Source organism: Sceloporus undulatus, chromosome 3 (assembly GCF_019175285.1).
Source record: "Sceloporus undulatus isolate JIND9_A2432 ecotype Alabama chromosome 3, SceUnd_v1.1, whole genome shotgun sequence".
Classification (NCBI taxonomy): domain Eukaryota; kingdom Metazoa; phylum Chordata; class Lepidosauria; order Squamata; family Phrynosomatidae; genus Sceloporus; species Sceloporus undulatus.
In genome coordinates this window covers 188,828,112-188,836,199 of record NC_056524.1, presented here as the reverse complement: position 1 = coordinate 188,836,199, position 8,088 = coordinate 188,828,112, and the positions used below count along the sequence as shown (strand labels likewise).

The following is an 8,088-nucleotide window of genomic DNA, read 5'->3' as shown; positions in this document are numbered from 1 at the left end:
TAAAGAAATCTTGCTAAGAAAACCCTGTGATCAGTTTACCTTAGGATCGCCATAAGTTGCAAACAACTTGAAGGCACACAACAACAACAGCAAACAACAGTGTGTTGACATCATTTGAATTTTTTCCAATCTTCCAACTTGCTTTTAAAAATATTGCATCTTGATATTCTAAAGAGAGATTTCTAGTAATAAGTGACTGCTTTGGGTTATTTCTTCACACTGTTGTACCACTCTTTTGCTTCACTTCTGAGCATTTTCTTCTATGTGTTCTAAAATATCATATTTTTTTGGTACACCTTGTTGTGTACTGAGGATGTTGTAGCCTCCTGAGTGATGTCCATAAGGAAAGCTAGTTTGTTCTTTATTTTATTTGTAAGCAGGTGTGTGGATGTAGGTGTTGTCATGTTCAGCAGCTTGATGTCATTGGAAAGTGTCTGTGTTCGTTACTGTACAAGCTATGGGTCTCCCGTAGAGATGAAATTCAATATGTAGACAATTTTCTCTTGGTTAACTGCAGGAACCAATCAATATTTTAAAGAGGCCAGGCGACTCAATGAATTAGTCTGCTGGCTTTTCACCTCTGGATCTAAGGCCTGCCATTAGTCACAAGGAGAGATGGGAGGTGAGCCACAGAGTTTGTTTCTGAACACAGATGGGAATTTCTCCAGTATCTGTTGTATTGGTGAGATTTTTTTTAAAAAAAATGTTGCTTTCTTGGCTGCAGAATTTCAGTTCCTAGCCGGTTCATCGTCAAAAGTGAAAACTATTTTGGGAGCCTCATCCTACTCACTGGTGGAAATTAGTCTGCATTACAAAATCAACACATAATTTGGCACCGTTCAGCATAATTGGCAGGGCCTTCTAAAGTGAAGCCCAGAACTGAAATAGCTGGGGCATTGCAGGTTCAGGAGGCAGAGCTGCTTTTCTGTGAAGAGACATGTGGATAAGCTCATACACAGTGCCTCATTCAAGCCAAGGTTACAGGCCTTTATGCTTTAATTTAAAACGAAAGCAAATATAAAATAGCAAAAGCTTTCCAATATCATAAACATGCATATAAGTATAATGTAAGATGCTTAGTTGTATTCTGGTAAATATAGGAGATTTTCTGGAATTTGAGACAGCTTTGCCGATATAGATATAGATGTATATTTCTTTGATGGTTTTGCTCCAGGGGCAGGGAGTGATGGTTTTGCTGAAATAGGCTTATTCTAATGGAATATGTGTCTTTCAATTGCTTGGCAGCCCTTCCAAGGGCAGACTAGAACTCAGAATTTAAGTTACATATGCACATATGGAAATGAGGTAGCCTATTTAACACCCTGCATAGCAGGTGGTCATGATCAGCGTCACAGATATGTGTTTGTTTTACAAAACCAGAAAAGAATTCCAAGCCTTTGCATATACTCCGTTTGCTCTCAGGTTGCAGTGAGGCCCTCAAAGAATCCCAGAAGCAAAATCTCCTACTACTACCCCCAAAGTGGTAGGAGATGTTTTAGACTACATCCTGCCCTCTCCCAAATTTTGTTGTTGCTATTGTTTTGTGATTTCAATTCATTTCCAAGTTATGGTAATCCTATCACTGAGTTTTCTGGAGCCGAGAGTGTGTCACACACACCCAGTGGGATTCCATGGGTGAGTGGACAATCACACCCTGTTCCCTGGAGTCAAACCACTATACCATGCTGGTTCTTTCCCAACTGCATGATATTTTCCATGGAGGAACCAATAATACAGATCTGATCAACATTATATATATAATATTTTCGCTATTTGTATTCACTGCAAATCATTTCATACTACAGGAGCATTATAGTTCTACTTACCTAAATCTTATCTTCAAATTTATTAGAGGCATTTTCTCTTACAAATGATAAGCTTGTTAAGAAACAATGAAAAGTTCACTGATATATTAAGGCTGTTCCTAAATGTGTGGTGACAACATACAAGCCAAACAGATTTTAAGAAATAAATTCAAATCCCTTCCATTAGAAATCTACTCACCAAATTGTAAGCATTTTTATATAGAGTAATGGTTGTAGTATTTGACGAAATCTGGACAGAAATGAGTTCCAAACCTCACTCAGCCATAAAGCTCACTGGCTAGCTTCAGAACAGTAGCTGTATCCCAGCCTAACCTACCTTACAAGGTTAGGATATTTATGAAGATATATGAGAAAGAAGATCTAGGTAAGCCTTCTCCTTGAAGGAACTGAAGGATAGAAATGCATTAGCAGAATGAAATTACTTTTAAATAAATGCTACTGCATTTAATGGGCATTGTTCCCTGGTATGTATGTTTAGGATTGCAGCTTTACATGGACAATATAGTCCACTGCACCCCCAGATATATTGATATAAAGCATGTAATGGTACCTGCAACCCTCCTGGCCCTCCCCATACATAATTCGATTTCTGTCCATTTACACAGCTGATAAGACAGCATGAAACCCACAATGTGTAAAGCACAATGTAATTGCTGCTGCTGCTAGTTAAAGAGGGTACTTGCTTTACTTATGAGATTAAAGGCAAACACTCTCTTTTAAAACTGAAGTCATGCTGTGTTTTGCACCTTTCGACACATATTAACTTAGGTCATTAAAAAAGAGGCTAATTAAAAAAAGAATGTAAAACAAAAGAGCCATTTGTCTATTCCAGAGTGTGGTTCTTCATGTATTCTGACTGGAGGCACTATGCATTTAAACCTTGGGTACAGAAAGCAGTGGAGGCCACAAGGGCATGCTTGGGGCTTGTCATGGCTTTTGGCTAGTCTGTGGTCCGGCTCATTATGCACCTCATAAAGAAGAGAAGTCACTGTCATCAAAATTAGCTGAGGCTAGAATTTACATTCATGGAAATGTTAGTTTCCCACCATTCTCTGAGGCTGGACAATAAAGAAAAACCTTTTACCATCTGCAGTTAAAGGAAGGGAAGTTTAGGAAATGCTTAGTGTGCCATTAGAGCGCTGTAGAATTTAGTACCCCTGTGTAAGTGAAATTCCAAAGCCAGGCAGAATATTACCCACAAACAATTCAGGATGCCTTCTAATTCTTTGTGCACAAAGCACTGAAAACAATAAAGGAACTGCCACTTACCAAACACGAGTATTTCTCTTTCTTTCAAGCAGTGTTTATTTGTTTAAGAAAATTATATTTTTGAGCAAAAATAAAAATCCATCCTAGGTTTAGAGTAATTTGTGATTTCTCATTTAGAGCCAAACTCTCTCTTGGTTTGAAGACTGGTTTTTTTGTTTGTTTGTTAGGAACATTGCTATAGGTTTTATTAGAAATTCTAAACTGCACAATATCAATATAAGATTCATAGAACATGATGATAGATTTATTGAAGGCCACCTAGTCCACCCCACACATTGCAAATGCCTCCAGCTCTTCCTACTCCATCAATCATGAAATTGCCAAGACAGCTGATTAACACTTGTAGTGAAAGGCATTTCAGAGTTTCACTAGAGAAACCAGGCTATCTGAAATGTATACAGTTTGTCCAGTTACATAATCTGAGTCCACCCTGGACCCCTTTGGACCATTCCTGTTGTTTTATTCTCCATAATAGGAGGGACCAGTTGGAAAACATGTATGGAAGACAAGGCTGAGAGAAAATGTAATGATTATAAATGTATTTATTTATGATTGTGAAGGAATGCTACTATATTTATAGCACCTTTCAGGCTCTTAAGACATTTTTAATCAGAGACCCTTTATTTTTCTCCTCAGACCTTCTGTCTCTTATGGACAAATCCATAGAGGTTAAATCCATCAGTGGCTACTACTCATGATGGGTCTGGGCTACCTACAGAATCAGAGCCTCTGCTGAATATCTGCAATCTCAGAGTACCCATTACTGGGGAACAACAGCAAAAGAAGGATGCTGCCTTCATGTCTCCTTGTGAGCTTTCTACTGTTATGTGACTGACCACTGTGAGTAATACAATGGTCTGATTAAACACAGCTCTTCTTATGCTCCTGTGAATGGGTATTCACTCAAGTGGACCTATGGGGTCATTCCCACTTGTAGGTTGAAGTGAATCCTGATTTGCTCTCACTCCCTTTTAAAATTTGATTCCAAAAGGACCCTTGTTCTCACTATGAAAGAGACTTTTTTCTTACCCCTATGAAATCGCTTCTTTTTGTGGCTTGGTTGTTGTTCCTACTAGCTGCTCTGCTTCAGAAGACAAGCAAATCATTGTGATGTAAGCAGCCCGGACCTACAAGCCTGTGTGTGTGTGGGGGGGGGGGGGGGAAATGGAGGGCATGTCCTGGAGAAGGAGGACTCACAGGTGTAGCTAGGTTTCACTTGACATCCCTGCCTCCCTTCCTCCATGGGTTACCTGTGGGTTTCCGCACCTCTCTCTCCTCTCCTTCCTCCTCCTTGGGGGTGCCAGTCAGCTGACCGGCTGGAGCACTCTGTTTCAGGTTCAGCAGCTGTAGAAGTGGAGCTGCCCCATGTGCAGCCACTTGGCTTGGCCCGACTCTGGGCTACTGCCTCGCCTTTTGGCCAGGATGCTCGTCTATGGAAGTGCCAGGGATACGCGAGAGGACCAGGAGGAGAGGAAGGCAAGGAACGGGGGAGGCAGTGAGGAGGAGGAGGAGGAGGAGGTAGAGGGAGCCAAGGAAAGGAGATGGTCCTGAGCAAAAGGAAGAGGATGAGGAGGAAGATGAGAGGAAGACAAGGCAAAGTGGTGTGCCGTTTGTTTTTTTCAAAAAAAATGGTCGCCTTTGCAAACTATTTGCAAACGCCTTTGCAAACTATTTGCAAACGCCTTTGCAAACGCCTTTGCAAAAAAATCTATTAACTTTTATTTTATTTTATTTTTTAAAAAAGTAAAAAGGCAACACGGTGTGTATGTGACATTTCCCACCCCTCTGCCATTTATCTGCCCCATCCAGAAAGAACTGATTCTAATCTGTAGTTCTCTCTTGCTGAGCACTCTTCAGAATCGATTCTTTCCAAAAGAACTGCTTTGGAAGTAGTGTCAGGAAAGATTGGGGGTTTTGCATTTGTGCTGCTTTATTGCCTCTGAAATTGATCAAATAAGGGTTGGGATTGATTTCAAGTGGGAACTAGGGTCATATAGCCCGAATGCTGATTCGATCTAAATTGTAGTGGGAATGACCCCTACATATAGTTACCAACAGTGAATACTGGTATATTTCAAAGGCAAATCTGTAGGGTATACTTCAGAGGCAAAACCTTATCTGAACATTTCTTGCCAAAGAAAACCCTATGAAATTCATGGGGTTGGCATAAGTTGTCAGCCGACTTGAAGGCACATATATGCACACACTCCTCTACTGAGAGATGTGTTACCAGAGATGAGCAGAAGATCTCAGATTTCTGTGTCTGGCACAACTATCACATAATTTTAAATTAGATTGTAATTGCTGAAAAAAACCTTCTGCATTTGGTCTTCCCAGCTAGAGAGAGGCACAATCGTGGCTCCAGCTTCTTTGGGTATAAAAGACCCATTATAAGCTTTCCCACAAAGCCAACCACAGTTTCAAGAAACACTTTGTGGATCTGTAGTTTGATGTCAAAATGTTATGGAATCAGTCAGTGGGTACCTTTTTCATTATTTAGCATGAAATTGAATCTCCCCATCCTAAATGTTGTTGTTTTTTTTACTTTGTAGTTCACTGTATGTCAAACTCAAATTTAAAAGGAAGTATTTAAATAAGAGAGCCAGCATGGTGTAGGGTTTTGAGCATTGGATTATGACTTGAGAGACCAGGGTTAGATTTCATGCTTGTACATGGAAACCCACTGGATGACCTTGTGTGACACTCACACTGTCAGTTCCCCCCAAATCCATGATAGCATCACCTTATGTTGTCATTAATCGGGAACAACTTGAATGCAGACAAAAACAACAGGTTTTCTCTTTGGGAGCCAATGTGATGTAGTGGTTTGAGCACTGGGCTAAAATTCTGGAGAGTAGGGTTCAAATTCCTACACAGCCTTGAAAACCCATTGGATGATCTTGGACAAGTCACACTCTCTTGGCCTGAGAGGAAGGCAAGGGCAAATCTCCTTGGAACAAATTCTGGCAAGAAAACTCCATGATATGATCACCTTAGGGTTGCCATAAGTCAAAAATGACTTGAACGCATATAACAACAACAACAACAACAATTACTTTTCAACAGAAAAAAGAGGAGATGAGAGGAAATATTCATAAGAATACTTATGAGAGCCTAGCTTCTACAGCAGGAATTCCTAATCGATAGCAGCCTATGCTCCATGAGATGATAGCAAAAAAAAAAAAAAAAAAAAAAATTGCTGGCACACAAAATGCATTTTGCTAAATATATCTTTGCACTCAGGAGGGCAGGGATGTTGGGGTTGGGGCTTACATGCCATCCACAGTCTTCTTCCCAGTTTTAACCATACCCGTGTTCATGCTAAAGACTGGACAAGGCTGAAAGGGGCACACATCCTACAGTGGCAGTCTTTGGTAACCATGGAGTCCCCAGTGCTCTAGCAGGACCCACCAGCACTGATGTTTATTCTCTTAGGAAGCCTCATCTTAAATTTACCACATTGCCCTGGGATCTCAAGATTGTTCTTGGGTGTAAGATTGGGTCATTGTGGGAAGTAGGGACATTTCAATAGGGAGCCTACTAAGGACTACCATGTTAATTTCTTATACTGCCCTGGAAGTGATGCTATTTCAGACAATGTAAAATTGCAACTTGAAGTTGTTGGGTGCTGCCTTCAAGTAAATCTATAACATGTTGGCCAGGAGGAGCAGGAGTATCAGCATATGAAGTGCCCAAAGGACATTTCACAAGGGTTCTTCTCAAACCTGGAGATGGAGATGGAGATGGAGTATATGTAATTGTAGCAATGCTTAAGCAATGTACTTACAGTAAAACATTTTGCCTTTCACCCAAGCCTACATACTTTGCTTCCTGTATGCAATACCACTGCATCAGAATGCAGAACGGGTTGAATTTTAATTCAAAAACTTTACAGTGACCTCTCCATGTGGCACCTATAATTTAAGAAAAGCATTGTGTCCTCCCGGAGTCAAATGAATTAAGACACAAATCTACTCTAAATAGAGCAAAAATTTAACTTCCCAGATTTAGCATCCTAAACTTGATTTGGTATTTAAAGATTTGGCTTTATTTCTGTAATCTGCATAAAGCAAATGATTAACCTGAAAAAATTCTCTTTGAGTTAGATCATCTTGAGACCATTTAAAAAAGGTAAACATCAAAGTCCACAAGATGAGCAAAATTCATTGGGTTCATCCAAAATTGATCACTGGGCTGTGTGGACATTTTCACTTTATTCCTCTCTCTCACATTCTTTAATTTCTATTGCAGGCTTTTTATTTATTACTGTAGGAAGTTGGGGAATTCTAACCAGTGAGGCCCAATGGGCTAGTGGCTTTGGATGAACTTTGAGCTAATAAACATGTCAGGCTGGGTTGGCTGGCTGACATATTTCCTACTTGCGGAAGGTACCTCTTGGTATGACTAAAGCCACGTGTGGACCTGCAGCTCACAGATTTCATCTGCACCAAATTCCATATCTCCAAAAGGTATTTCAGAATGGCAGTAACCACAAACTTTAATGTAACTGAGATCTATGATCTGCTAGATCATGCAATGCCTTGCTGATACTAACAGGCAACATATTTTTTTAAAAAAAGAAAAATGAGCAAAGCGGACAGTCTTTTTGTGGTGTGTGATTTTGTTCCACCAACAACAATTCCAAGAACAATTAACTTTGTAGGTTTTGGCAGCTGTATTAAATATCTGATTTATTGATCTGCTTTCTGGCAGTCATATTACAGTTAAGATTTATTTACATATTCAATATACTTCAAGTCAGAAGTTTCTAAGGCAAATATGTGAAAAGTTGAATAAGGTTTCCAAAGAGAAAAGAGAACAGAAAAATTCACCAGGTTATTCACCAGGGCAGTGTTCGATAGATGTGGCCCCCATTTACTGTAGATGCAGCCACAGCCTTATTTACAGAGAGGATTCATTTTAATTCCTGAGCATTGGAACTCCAATTGAGCTAGCCAAGCCATCCAGCCAAGTGCTGGCAAGAGCTCTGCCA

The 8,088-nt window shown here is 40.0% G+C and overlaps 1 long non-coding RNA gene across 1 annotated transcript in view; it reads left to right on the top strand.

Moving 5' to 3' along the window:
• The first annotated feature begins 7,359 nt into the window (after positions 1–7,359).
• The window catches only part of LOC121927122, a 33,152-nt gene continuing 32,423 nt past the window's right edge, over positions 7,360–8,088 (top strand). The window contains exon 1 of the long non-coding RNA XR_006103143.1: positions 7,360–7,564. This is a non-coding gene — a long non-coding RNA (uncharacterized LOC121927122). The remainder of the gene's footprint in view (positions 7,565–8,088) is intronic.